This window comes from Rhinolophus sinicus, chromosome 15, assembly GCF_057876585.1.
Source record: "Rhinolophus sinicus isolate RSI-liver-muscle chromosome 15, RSI-T2T, whole genome shotgun sequence".
Classification (NCBI taxonomy): Eukaryota; Metazoa; Chordata; class Mammalia; order Chiroptera; family Rhinolophidae; genus Rhinolophus; species Rhinolophus sinicus.
In genome coordinates this window covers 24,604,374-24,619,002 of record NC_142515.1, presented here as the reverse complement: position 1 = coordinate 24,619,002, position 14,629 = coordinate 24,604,374, and positions in this window count along the sequence as shown.

Sequence of the window (14,629 nt, the reverse complement as noted above, 5' to 3'; positions counted from 1 at the left end):
TACAATACTTTGTTTATGGGAATGGCCTTGAGGATTAAACTCCTGTGCTCAATGTGTCAGCTTCCTCTACCCCTCACAACAGAAGAGGACACTAGGTTCCAGGTATGGAAATCAGTCATGTTACTTTTAATGCTGGAGAGATGTGAAGGTTCTTTCTCTGGGATAATGGTCCATTTGGTCCCCAGACCCATTGTTGGCCCAGGAAGGATGAAGGAATCAGGATTCTGCTTCATTCCCCCTGCGGGAAGGAAGGAGGGTGCAGATGGGGAATGGAAGTGCAGTCAGGTCAGGCCTCATCGGCTCTGGAAGGATAGCAGTTAAATTATGAAGAGGATTCTCCCTGTGTCAGTACATCTACTCTGATGCTTTTGTCTTTCTTGGTTGCAGTTTAGTTTGACTTCATCTTAGCAAAAGTAGAGTCAATGTTCCTTTACTTTTGAAAAGTGTTCTCCTGGTTTCTGCTCAAAAAAGGGAAGAAGATTTGTCTCCACCCACGTTAGCTCAAGGAGAGGATCGAAGTGTCCTTTGGGTTAGGTGAGGTAATGGCAATGAGGTGAGAACTGGGGCACTGAGAGGAAATGAGCAGAAGGAGAGTGGAGAAGGTGGGAGGTCAGTGAGTCAGAAACTTGTGATGACTCATCTCTTACCACAGGGGATTCCACCATCAGCTCTTCCCACCAGGCTTTTTCAATCCCCCACCAAAGGAGGGGATTGCTCCAGAAGGTCAGAAATGGAGATTTCCTAATCTCCATTTCTTGGAGTGAAAGAAAAAGACTGGGTGAAGGTAGTATACCGTAGCACAGAAAGACATTACAAAGCTTTGGAGCCAAGGATACCAACTGTGAGATTTGAACTTAACCTCTCTGAGTGTCCCTGTGTGTACTGGTGATGATATACAGACCTCTCAGACAACCCAATGAAATCATGTTTAAAAAGGGCCTGGCAGAGGTGACTGTTGAGCGCCTGAGGGAAGATGCAACACTCCGGCTACAGCGCCAGTAGAATTTGGCCTTTGCTGCATCCTACCGAAAACATGGTTAGGCTATTCTGACCCTCCTAAGAAAATGGGTGATGGTGGTAACTCTAATAGCTACTAACGTTAACAAAAGTTAGTCCACTTGGGAAAGAAAAGGGAGCTGCAAAAAATTCTATTATCAGGGAAAATAAAAATGGAAAGATTTTAGAAGAAAAAATTTTAGAAGGAAAGAATATATTGTAAATCGAGAGTACCTTAAGAGAAGGCCTAAATTTAACCTTACAAAAACAAAAGTCCAAGTGCCTGAGGTAGGAAAAAATTATGCTGACTGCTTAAGTAAAATGTTTATAATAGAAATAGAAAAGAGCTTTTTAAAAAAAAAAAAATGATGGTAAAAGTAAGGTTAAAAAAGAAAATCCCATATGACTCCCAACTTTTTCTTCTCTAGTTGTGGTGAAATGCACATGACATAAAACTTACCATCTTAACAATTTTTAAATGTAAAGTTCAGTCGTATTGAATACATTCACATTGCTGTGCAGCCATCACCACCATTCATCTCCATAATTCTTTTCATCTTGTAAAACTGAAACTCTGCACGCATTGAATAATCATTTCCCATTTACCCTTCCCTCCAGCCCTTGGAAACCACCATTCTACCTTCTAGCTCTATGAATTTGACTATTCTAGGTCCCTCTAATAAGTGAATCATGCTCGTACAGTAGTCGTCCTTTTGTGACTGGCTTATTTCACGTAGCATAATAGACTCCCAACTTTTAAACTAGGTATATTCTAAGGTCATTTGCAAAGTGATTATGGATACAAATCATACTAAATGTTTTCAATAAAGTAAAAATTCAGATCCTACCAGGCTAGCATAATACAATGCCAACTTCCATATTGAAGAAGCATAAAGATGGCTCTTCCCAGACCTGGAGGAGGGAGTGGATGCTCATGAAATGTGGTCTCAATGAAACTCCAAATATATCTTTTGGGCCCAGGGACATTTATCCTTTTCTTGAATTCCTTTATGTTGGCACATATAAGAGTTAATAGTGATGTTGACCTTAGGATTCATTATGTTAACCTCCCTGGATTTTCATATAGCGCATAATAAACAGGCTTATGGTCAGTTAGAAAACTCATAGTTACTTAGAACTTGCCACAGGCCAGACACAGGCAACACTTTAAAGTGGATTGTTTGAAAGTGGAAGCGATAGTGGGCAATATAGTCACCTCCCTTCATCTCTACTCTCTTTCCCAGAGTATGAAGCAGTGGTGCAATTTGGATGGGTTGAACCTCCCTTCAACTCTCAGAATGAACTTTGATTGGTTTAAGTGAATCAGTAAAGCCCATCACACTGGCCACAGTGATTGGTTTAGGAATGGGTCCATGATACGATTCCAACGAATGAGACATGTTCACTGAGATGAACTAGGAAGCACAAAGTCTCAGACGTCCTGCACTGAGAGGATAAGCAGTCTCAGTATGAAGGCATCAGGGTCCTGGGTGGCATGGTTCAGGCTCTGGATCAGCTATTCCCGAGGTCTACCCTAATTTGCTTCTACTTATCGGGGCCAATAAATGCCCTTTAGTCCCTTTGAGTTGGGTCTTCTGTTACTTACAACTGAAATCATCCTAACTGATAACTATAGACTGAAGTGTGTCCCCTCCAAATGAGTTTGTTGACGCTCTAACCCCCAATGTGATAGTTTGTGAGATGTAGCCTTTGGGAGGTAATTAGGTTTAGATGAAGTCATGGGGGTCCCGTAAGTACCTTTGTAAGAAGGGACACCAGAGAACCTATCTCTCTGTCTCTCACTGTCTCTCTCTTCCTCCCTCCCTCTTACCCTCTCTCCCTCCTTCCTTCCCTCCCTCCTCCATATGAGGAAATGGGGAAGAAACTGTCTGCAAGCCAGAAAGAGAGTCCTCACCAGAACCTGACCGTGGCAGCCCCATGTCTCTTAAATGGTCTCAAAAGCAAGCTGCCTGTAGGGTGGTGTCGTATTATTCCAAGACCATTTGGGATGTTTCTCCAGCTCAAATGAATTGATTCTAGGATTAACCTTTCCTATTCTGATACCTTTTTGTCCAGTCCTTCTACCTGCACTAGGAAGAGGAGTAGAGAAGGCAAGAATGAGAAGGGGCTATTTATAATTAGCTGTCAATGGGGATGGGGAGAAGTCAGATTTTATTCTCATGTGATTCTACATCTCTTAGTTCCCCTCATTTCTACATTGTCCATCTTTATTTTGAAATCTCAAGCTTCCCTACTCAGAGGAACCCTGAGCCTGTACCTCCTGTACTTGCCTTATGAACAAATCACCTAAGATAGAGGGTAAAGCAGGAAAGACAAATTGGTTTCATCTTCAGCACCAGCTCTGATTCATTGGTTTCTTGGAACTCTGTATTAAAAAGTAAAAACCACTCACTGGGAAAGATTGTACAGATCAATTAGAGATATCTGCCCCGGGCACAGGGAGGGAGAACTGAGCACCCATTTTCAGAGGCTCAAGATGAGTCAACTCTGAAAAATGCAGCAAATATTGAAAGCTGGAAGGTTTTCAGAAAAACTCAAATGTGGGCGTTTTCATCCTTGGGGTCTTGGATCTCTGGGGCATTTATAAAGTCAATAATAATGGCTTCTGCCTTTTTGTAGCAATTTAAGGGCCAACTCCTTATCTGTGATAGGATTGATAAAGTTAACTAAATATCAATGTTTCTGTCCTTTTAGACAGACTAGTACCAACTCCATTCACTAACCCTGGGTATATCAAGCTAGTCACTATGACTAGATTTGTTGAAGTCACAGACATTTTTGGAATGTTATTGCTCAACCCAACAGTCCAGTGTTGAACCCATGAGCAACTGTGGACATGAAAGCAGAGTGAGGGCCTAAGGTAAGTGACTGATCGTAGGGAACAATGCTAAAAAAAAAGAAAAAGAACCTTGGTGATTAAAAGGTTGGGAATCACTGTCGTCACAAAGTCTGATGTCAATCTTAATGTAACTGTTTCAAACCCTACCCCATATTTCTGAGAATTCTAGGGGTTTCAGGATTGAATGAACGCTCCATGAGTTTATTTCAAAATGCTCATTTCTATTTTAGCATGTGTTACTTGAGACTTTTTAAAAAATAACAAATAGCTTCCATTAAATAATTAAATGCCTTTTTGTTGTGGAATTCTAAAGGGTTTAGCACTGTGTACATGCACTGCATTTAAGCTTTTAGGAATTTATTTCACCACTTTGGTGCTTTCAGTTTGCTTGAAAGCAGGCTCTCGGGTGAAAGGCCCAGTTGGTGTTTAAAAGCTGTCAATTTGCCTTCAGCTGCTCTTTAGGCCACTAGACTTCCTGGCTGAGTAGAGTATGTTTGTTTAGTTTTAGTCATGTCCTATTGTGCTACAAGAAGCCACACAACAACAAAAGGCATAGTGATTAAAATTTGGGGGGATTTCTTATTTCATGTTTTATTTTATCTGGGTATCTTTGGGGCCTGTTGTTCATTCCTATGTTCTGAGCTTCCCTTGCAAATGAATTCCTTCATTTTAAGTAATAGGAAGGGGCTGTGAAATGGGTAGCATTTTACAGAAAACAGCCTTGGAGAGTGACATGGGGTGTTGGGAAGGCCTGTAGGGGGAGATGAGCACGGAGGATATCATCACAGGCACCGAGATTTCTCCTAAAAGCAATGGGAGGTGGTTCTAGTAATAAAGGTCCTCGCTATCCTTACTCTCCTGCTCCTTACTTTTCTTCATTCTCTTCAAGTTTTCCTCCCTCTCTTGCATCCCTTTCTCCTTTCCTTTCCCTTCCTCTTTGTTTCTGTCCTTTCCCTTACTTCTCATTCCCCTCTTGCTCTCCTGCTTTTTCTTGCCCCTTTCTTTCTCTCTCCCCCATTCCTTCTTTTCTAGCCTATCTCCCATTCTCTGCCCTTTCTGTAGAAACCTTTTTCCACTTATGGCATCACACTGTGTTTCCTAAAGTGGGTTTGTTCCAACAAGTGCCAGATCCGTGAGATGCATTGTGGAAAATAGGAAAGCTGGGGTCGGGGCTGGATCTGTGGTTAAATGAGCTCAGGAAACAATGCATACCACTTTCCCCCTTGGAGTGTCAGCATCCCCTATTAGCATCTGACAGGTCCTGAGAAATCCTGCTGTGAAGAATTGGTCTAACCTGGCTTATCCCACTATTCCCCAAACCTCCTTCACCTCCATGTCTTTTTCCTCCAAATAAATGAAGCTCATTGAGAATACATTTTTTGGGAAACCCCACGGTAGAGCCTCTCATCCTGGCTCACCTTGGGGCAGTACAGCACTGATTTCATCCAGCTGTGCCTGGTGCTGACGCGTCATCTCACTAGTCTGAGCCATGACAGCCAGTTTCTCCTTTTCTGTCCATCCCAGTCACTGCCCAATGTTGCAACCACTCAACATTCAGACTTGTAAAAGTTCTATAGTGCTCACCTCTTCTCTTAAATGTTTATGGTTGGTTGCTCTTTTTTTTCCCTAACACATTGTCAAAGATCATTTTTTGAAGAATATGCAGCACAGCAGAGGTACAAACAGGGGACCATTTTGATGGTGGCAATGTAAGTTGGTATAATTCTGGGAGGCAACTTGACAATATGTAGCCAAAGTCTTAAAATTCTAAATTTGGGACTTTATCCTAAGAAAATAATTAAGGATGTAAGCAAAGATTTGGCTACAAGGACTTCTTACTGGAGTGTTGTTTATAATTGCAAAAACTTGGAAACAACCTGACTATCCAACAGTGGGGGACTGGTTGAGTATACTGTGGCATATTCATGTGATGGGGTATTATGCAGCCCTTACAAGTAGGGTTTTAGGAGAATATAAAAGAGATGCCCCAAATCATATACATACATATAGTGCGAGCCATTTTTGTAAAATCAACACTCACTGAGTGATATATATATATATATATATATATATATATATATATATATATATATATATATATATGGAGAGATGTAGATATATATAGATATAGATGTAGATATAGATATAGATATAGATATAGATATATTACTCAGTGAGTGGAAAAATGATTCACCAAAAATTTGCAGTTATTATCTCTTACTGGGTAGTGGAATTTCAGCAGTTTCTTATTTATCTGTGCTTTCTGATTTTTATATACAGAGCGTGTGCTTTTTTGTATATTGAAAGGAAACGATGAGTTAGAAAAATTAACAAAAATGGTTGATGATCCTATACAAGCTTTGTTACCATTTGAACTTCCAGATTACTCCAAATAGGGTCCTGTCAACACCAACTGGGACTTTTCTGTCTCCTGGGGGGTAAGTGCTCCATGAGGAAGGTCAAAAAGAATGTCAACCTTCCTTCTGCTATCTGAGGAAATCTGGATACAAGAGCTGGCTTCTATGTTGTGATGTAGCAATTTACTGGGGGGGAAGAAAAAGATCAACACACCCCACCATCTATTTATTTAATATTAAAAATAATATTTCACTGAGTTTGGCTGGCGTCAGCTCGAGCAGTTACTCATACAGGAATTCAAACAAAAGCAGCATTGGCCCTGGGCCAGTGGGCTGGTGCTGGGTGGTCCATGTCTGTCCTTCGCTCAGAGTAGCTCCTAGGCTGCTTTCAGACCTGCTTCGGGTTGGGAAGATGATGTATTCATTTATTTATTAGAAATGTTTTAACAGGAAATGCTAATAGTTTGCATTTAGGGAGAATTGCCCTGGAGACAGCTGGAGGAACCAGCAGACGTGGCTGGGGGGGAAAGGGGGGAGATTGCTGCTCTTAGCCTTGGAGTCAGATCAGGGCCTGTTGTAAGAGTCTACACTGCAGCCCAGCATACCAAGTTAGCCCAGGGCAGCAGAACAAGGAGCAGGGCCATTCTTTCAGCTGCCTTGTTTCCCTTCTCTGTTGCCATTTGTTTCTTAGGAACCTAAAGGTGTGTTTTGATGTGGCTGTGAACACAGATGTTGGCTCTGCTAGGAATGAACAGGTCCTGTGTACACAAACCTCCAGGTTGGGAGCGTGGGAGCCGAGGTGTAAACAAGCATATGTGTAACTCGAACCCACTTTTAGTGTGACTGTGGGCTGGTGGAATCATGTATGAGTTCAGGGGTTATATGTGCACATCCTTTCTGTGTATGAGGACGAATGAAAGACAAGTGTTTGCAGGAGATTTCAGGCGTGTCCCCAAGCTCCAGGCTGCATTCCAATGTTCGATCACACTCAAGGATGATTGTGTAGAGCCCAGAGAGAAAATGAAACACAGAGGGGAGTAGAAATCAAGCATAAATGTCTGTATTTGAAAGGAATATGAGCAGGTTTGTGTAATTTTAAAAATCCTCTTCCAGCTGTTTGGAAGAGTGTAGAACTTCACTTGTGGGGGAAGGGCGTGATTACAGTGCCGGGGGAATGGGGTCCAATGTCTAACCCAGTCTGGCACGACAAAACGGCTGTTCCTGTGTTTCCAGATAACAATGGAGGTGAAGCCTGACCCTGGAAACCAGTCAAGATTCCCAGAGATAAACCCTTGGGCAGCAAGAACACTGTCAATGAAAAGAAACTGACCTTTCGCCTTCTGGAGTCACAGAATTCCCACAAATACTCTGGCAGGCCTCACCACCACAGCCCCAGACTTCGACGCCAATTCATAAACAGCACACAGGGTGTTGCTGGAGTCTCTGAGGAGGGGGCTGTGCTAGAAGTCAAGGCATCTCCATCTCCAGCACCTCGAAATACAAGATGCCCCCTCCCCATTTTCTTCTAGAAGTTAACCTTCCCTCCAGGCTCACAAAGTTATGAGAGAGCCCCGTAAAGGGTTTTCCTCTGACAACGTGGCCTGGACTGCTGCTGAAGGTAATTCGGGCGAGCCTTTTACCTCACAGAATTGTAGTTTTTCTAAACTCTGAACTGAGAACGTTCGGAAGGACTATGCAGCCTTAGAACAAGAGGCAGGAAATCTAGGGACAGGGGTGATAGAAGACTTGGGCTTGGTGGGGGAAGGGCAGGGGGAGAGAAGACAAGGGGAATAGTTTGTGTCTATGGCAGTGAGAGGTAAGTACGAGGTTGGAAATCATTACATTTCTTGTTTAAAGTCACAAAGTTCATTAATCTCTTTGAGTCCCAGGTTCCTCAGCAAAATGAGAAAGTTAGTTTCTGGTTTTTAAATCCAATAAACTAAAATCAGATTCCCCAACAAATGCTTTCCCACGCAACCCTGAAAAACCATCAAGCTTCCCATAAGCCACTAGAACAACGGCTTTCAACCTTGGCTGCACGTGGACTCGCTTGGGAAGGGAAGCTGTCAGCAGTGTAATGCGTGACCCACCTCCCGAGAGTCTGATGGAACTGGTCTGAGTGAGACCTGGACACCAGGATATCTCTCTCCTCTCCTAAGTCCTCTTATCAACTCCTGCCCTGAAATGTAGGTATTTTCTCAAGTTTTGTCCTTAACTCTCATCTTTCTCTGTATCTTCTCTATATTTCTCTTCTGATTCATTACCGTATCTTTAACTACCACTATTCTGAGGGCGATGTCCTAAAACATCTAAATCCCTGACCTACTTATCCAGTTTTCTCTTTTCTGTCTATACCTGCAATGGTGCTGTAGCTACAATATATGCTCAGTTCCAAACTCAGCATCTTGCCCCCAGAGTTCTTATACTCTTTGGCTCCCCTAGTTCTGTAATGACATACTCTCCATTGTCCTATCACCAAGGGTCCAACCTTAGTGTTATCTCTGATGATGTAAACAATGTTATTAACGTGGGAGTGTCAATATAGTACCTCTCTGCCATAACATAAACCTCTCTGTCACCCACTCCTGAAGAGAATATTGTCTTTCATTGCTTTGTAAAGCCTGCCCTCTAAGGAGCATTCTGCCTCTTTCAGGGTGGTTCCTAGGTTTCGTGATCCAAAATCAGGAGGTGGATAAACAGAGACAAGACTGACGAGGCAGAAGGAAAGCAGGAGAGGAACAAAAGACAAGGGTCCCCATGAGACTGTGGAGAGTTTCAGGAGAAAAGAAAGGGAAAGTGAGGGGTTAAGAGAATGAGAAGCTCCAGAGCTGATAAGGTGTAAGAATTTCTGAGGAGAGGAAAGGAAAGTTTAAGAATTGTCCCTATAGTTCATGAATCGCTTACTTTTTAATGTTCTTGGAGAATGGCAAGCAAAATTTTGAATTCGTTTTAAAATAGTTTGGATTGCTAGACATTTTTTTCTTTCTTTCTTTTTTAGTTCATCATTGCTTTGAGACGGGGCCATGTGGCTATCCAGCTTATATTTGGGTTATACACAATATCTGCTTTTCCCTCATTTGCCACAGTTGCCGTATGATTTTTTTCCCCTTCCAGTCTTATCACTCTCTAATGCCTAGCAACACCATACATGCCAGCTAGACTTGTTCATATCGCAAACTTTTTTTCCTTTGGACTTGGGCTCTTTTTGTTTCCTATACCCAGAATCATGTCCAACTTCCATTGTTCTACATTCTTTGTAAGCTTCAAAGCCCAGCTCACCTTCTTGAGGAGACCTTCCCTGTTGATTCTCTACACATTCTACATTCCTTCCTGCCCTTGCACATGCACTTCTCCAAAGCAACAATAATAACGATGATGATGATGCCAGCAACTAAAATAATGAGCTCATTATGTCCAGGCACTGCTCTAAACGCTTTGAACATATTATTTTATTTAATTCTTATAACAACCCTATGAGGTAGTACCGAGGGAACTAACACGAGGAAGAGTAAGTGACTTCCCCAAAGTCACACAGCTATAATTGTCACAGATTGGATTTGAATCCAGGTCCCGGAGTCTGCATTATTTCTACAGTGCAGTTTCATACTTCAACACATGCCTGAAATAGCCTTGTCATTCCTCTCTGTCCACAGGCAGTGTTCATTTGTTACTACTTCACATTTTGCACTTCCCCCTATACAACACTATCAAATAAATCCTTGTACTTCACTGTCGTCAGATTTACATAGTCACTTAATAATTCCCACCAGTATCCAAACAGAAGACATCAGCGGGCGCATGATTGGGATTTTGACTTACAGAGATCCACTTTAGGTTGAAGTCTTCAGAGACACTTAATCTAAGAGCAGGGAGCGTATGTTTATAAATCTTACCTTTGAGTTTCATCTTCTTCCTCATAATGTCTTTGACATGTCAGCTGTAAAGCAAACCACAGAACGGCCATACTTGAGTGAGGCGAAGATTTAATGCTGCTGCTCTAGCTCAAGTGGCTATACCTAGAACTACAGTTGTGTTTTGCCAGTCATTGTGAAGTACACACACAGTGATTTAATGCAGCTTGGTTTATATTCAGATACAGCTCTGTTCTAACATCTTGGAGTGAGCAATGGGGTTGCTATTAAGACAAAGGGCAGTTCACTTGGTCAGGAATAGTTTTCAGGTGAAGAAAACTAGAGTTTTAGTTGAGAAATACCTAAATTGATTATTTTTAATTTTATAAAATATATAAAGGACTTTCAGAATAAAAACATGCTTTAAATTTTAAATGTAGACTTCTACTTCTGGCCAAGATGGAGGACTGGTTTATTCTCCCACCCGAAACAACCAAAAAAAAAGACAAAATATCTGAAACAACAGTTGGAAAGGCACTGGATATTAGGCAAATAAAGATAGTGATCCCTGAGAGATGTGAAACGAATGAAGTAAGCATTACACTTGTCCCAGCTTCCTTCCTTGAGAGTTTCCAGGCTATAGCACAAAGAGCGGCAACCCAGACAGAGCTGGGCAAACTCAGTCAATTGAGAATACAAAGCTGATGCAAGATCAATATGCAAAAATTACTGTAATGGTATTTCTATATACTGGCAATGGACAATCAGAAATCAAAATTAAATAATACCATTTCTAAGAGCATCAAAAGATATAAAATGTACAGATATAAACCTGACAAAAATATGAAAGAGCTGTACACTGCAAACTACAAAGCAATGTTGAAAAACATTAAAGATGTAAATAAATGAAGAGATATACCATGTTCATGACTTGAAAGACACAATATTGTTCAGATGTCAATTCTCTCCAAATTGATCTATAGATTCAATGCAATCCCAATAAAAATCCCAGCAGGCTTTTTTGTAGAATTTGAAAAGTTGCTTCTAAAATTTCTATGGAAATGCAAAGGACCTAGCACTACCAAAACAACTTTGAAAAAAAAAAAAACAAAGTAGGAGGACTAACTCAATTTGATTATAAAGCTGCAGTAATTAAGACAATGTATCAGAGTAAAGACAGCCAATTAGATCAGTGGAATAGAGTCCAGAAATAAATACACACATTATGACAACTGATTTTCAACAAAGGTGGAAGACAATCAGTAGAGTGTGTTTCCAACAAATGATGAAAAAAAATTGGATTTCCATATACAAGAAAAATGGATCATAGAATTAAATATAAGACCTAAACCTATAAAATTTCTAAAAGCAAATACAGGAGAAAACCTTTGTGACCCTGAATTAGGTAAAGATTTCTTAGACACAACCCCAAAAGCACATTCCATTAAAAAATTTGATAAATTGGACTTCAACAAAATTAAAACTTCTGCTCTTTGAAAGACCCTGATAAGAGAATGAAAAGACAAGCCATGGATGATTGAAAGGAAATATCTGCAAATGATATATATGATAGAAGTCATATATCCAGGATATATTGTTCACAAAACTTAACAATATGAAAAAAACTCAATAATGAGCAATTAACCCACCCTATAAGAAAAAGGCAAAAGATTTGAACAGACACTTCACCAAAGAGGACATATAGATGGTGAATAAGCTCATGAAAAGATGCTCAACTTCATTAGACATTAAAGAAATGCAAATTAAAACCACAATGAAATATCACCACGTACCTATTAGATTGGCTAAAATTAAAACACAGGTCATATCAAGGGCTGGTGGCGGAGGTAGAATGCTCATCCACTGTTGGTGGAAATGCAAAATGGTCCAACCACTTTGGAAAACAGTTTGGAAGTTTCTTTAAAAATTAAACATAAAACTCTCACATGATCCAGCAATTCCACTCCTAGGTATTTACCCCAAAGAAATGAAAGCATATGTCATACAAAGACTTGTACATGAATGGTCCTAACAGCCTTATTTATAAGCCAAAAAGCGTGGTCCCTGAACCAGCACCATCAACTGGGAACTTGTTAGAAATGCAAATGCTCATACTCGACTCCAGACCTACTGAATGAAGTGGTTTATGAGTTTACCAGTTTCTCCTCGGACTGGAAATTGTCTGAGCAATCTGAGATTAACCCTTCAGGTAATTCTGATTCAAGCTAAAGTGTGAGAACCACAACTCCCCAACACCACCCAGCCCTTACCTAAGATGATACTGGTACCCCAACCACACTTCGAGAACAACTACCTTCAGAACACTGTTTCTCAAACCTCAGTGTGCTCATGAATCACCTGGGGATCTTGTGCAAATACAGATTCTGATTCAGTCGGTTTGGGAGGGTGGGGCCTTGAGAGTCTGCATTTCTATCTCGTAAGCTCCCAAGTGATACAGATTCTGCAAGTCCTGGGAGTTATTGTGACAACCATCCTTGGAAATGTCCTCATTTCTTAAAAGCAGAGCACGTTTGGCTACCTCAGTTCTTCTCCCAGAGAGAATCCATCCAGTGTTAGCATAAAATCTAGCCTTCCTTATTCTCTTCTGCTCCAGTACCTACACAGTATTGGAAGAGAACTAAAGCTCTTCCGTCTCCACAGAAAGGGACTCTGTTCTGGAATGTTCTCTTGGCTGCCTTAGATTCCAACATTCCTTTAGAGCGTAGCCCAGAAATCCCCAACATTAGATTCATCTATGGAGCTTTTAAAAAATACTGATGCCTGGGCCCCACCCCAGAGACTCTGTTTTGAATGGTCTGGCGTGAGGCCTAGTCAGCAGTATTTTTAAAGCTCCCCTAGGGACCCTACTGTGAGCCAGAGCTTAGAATCACCAACTAGCCTTATGGGTACCCCCAGACTTCTCCCTCCCTCTCTAATATTCATTCGACAAATACTGATAAGCCACCTCTATTTCCCAGACTCTTGCTGGGGATACCAAGGTGAGTAAGCCATGATCTCTGCCCTCAGGAAATTCGTAATCTAGTGGGAGAGACAGATAAGTCTACACACAGTTTTCACACCTGTGATAAGTGCTACAACAGAGGTACTTCATTCAGTTCCTATTTATTGAGAACGTACACGTTTTAGGCACTAGGACCGTTACAATGAGCCAGACAGACACAATCCCTACCTTCATGGAACTCATGTCCCATAGGAACCCCACGTAACATGGAACACAGAAGAGGGGCCCCCAAACAAACTGAGAATGGTCAGAGAAGTTCCCCCTAAGGTCCCGAAGCTTCTGTTGAATCTTAAAACCTCACGCCACCCAGGCCCAAGAAGAGGGGAGAGTAGCCCAGGCAGAAAGAACAGCCTGGGCAAAGGCACGGAGGTATGTCTGCAAGAACAGGGACACTCAGAGAACCGACAATACCATCGCTGAGGGGCCTTCCCATAAGCCCAGCCCTTGGAATTTGTCTAGCAGCTTCCCCCTTCCCCTTCCCCATGCTTCAGGCAGCCTCTCCCCCGTCCACCTCGTCATGCTCTTCCGAGTTCAGTCGGACACGCACAGTTTTCTACCAGCCCCTTCGACCAACTCAGAACTCCACGATTCTCACACGGTTTATGAGGGAGTCTCAGGTGAGAACCCTCCTCCTCTCTGCTTCAGACCCCAAGACACACTCGGGTGCGCTTTTCTGCTACCACCGCCAGGAAGAGCCTCCAGGTGGAGCCCTTTCGCTCAATTCTTCTGCGCTTGTCAGACACACCCATTGTCGGTTCCCACCTAATTTTCCTCTCCACTAAATTTCCTCCTCAACCCCCCCCCCCCCCGGACTAGACAATATAATCGTCATAATTTGAGGAAGAGAGTCACAGGAAGCATGTTCAATATACAAACCAGCTGAGTTGCTCAGTTTGCGCCTTGCCTTTAATTCAAGCGTCCTTAATTGTCTCCTCGCTTCACCAGCTTCGGTTGAAGCCCACTTTGCTCCTACCTAAGACTTCCCCAACTCCATCCACCTTGAGTTGGACGTTCCCAACCCCTTGGTGAAGACTTCTCTCCACCCACACTATGGGTGCGCAAACAATTGATCCTTGGATAATTTAGCATCTGGGCACAGAAGAGGATAAATGTTTTAGAAAAAGAGTTATCAAGATCCAACATGCCAATCCCCACTCCTATTCTCTGCCTAAGAGAGAACCAGATGGATGGTTCCCTCACTGAGAGGCTGCTGTCAGAAAAGCAAGCTGCAGATTCCCTCATGGAACAACCACTTGAACCTGTTTTAAATATCACAACAATTGAGGCAATTGCTTTCCCTGATCAGTTAGTTCACCACCTAGGGCCTCTCCATTTTTCCAGAACTGCTTCACAACCAGGCTGGAAAATCAGACCCCAGCAAAAACGTAGGGAAGGATTGTTACCAACTTCCTGAGAGCAGGAGCCACGCATAAGTCGTCTTCGTATCCCACATAATACATAGCATCGAGATTTATCCAGTCCAGACAGATTACTTTGTAAGAGACACAAATATAACAAAAACTAGGTGGTTGATCCCAACTTA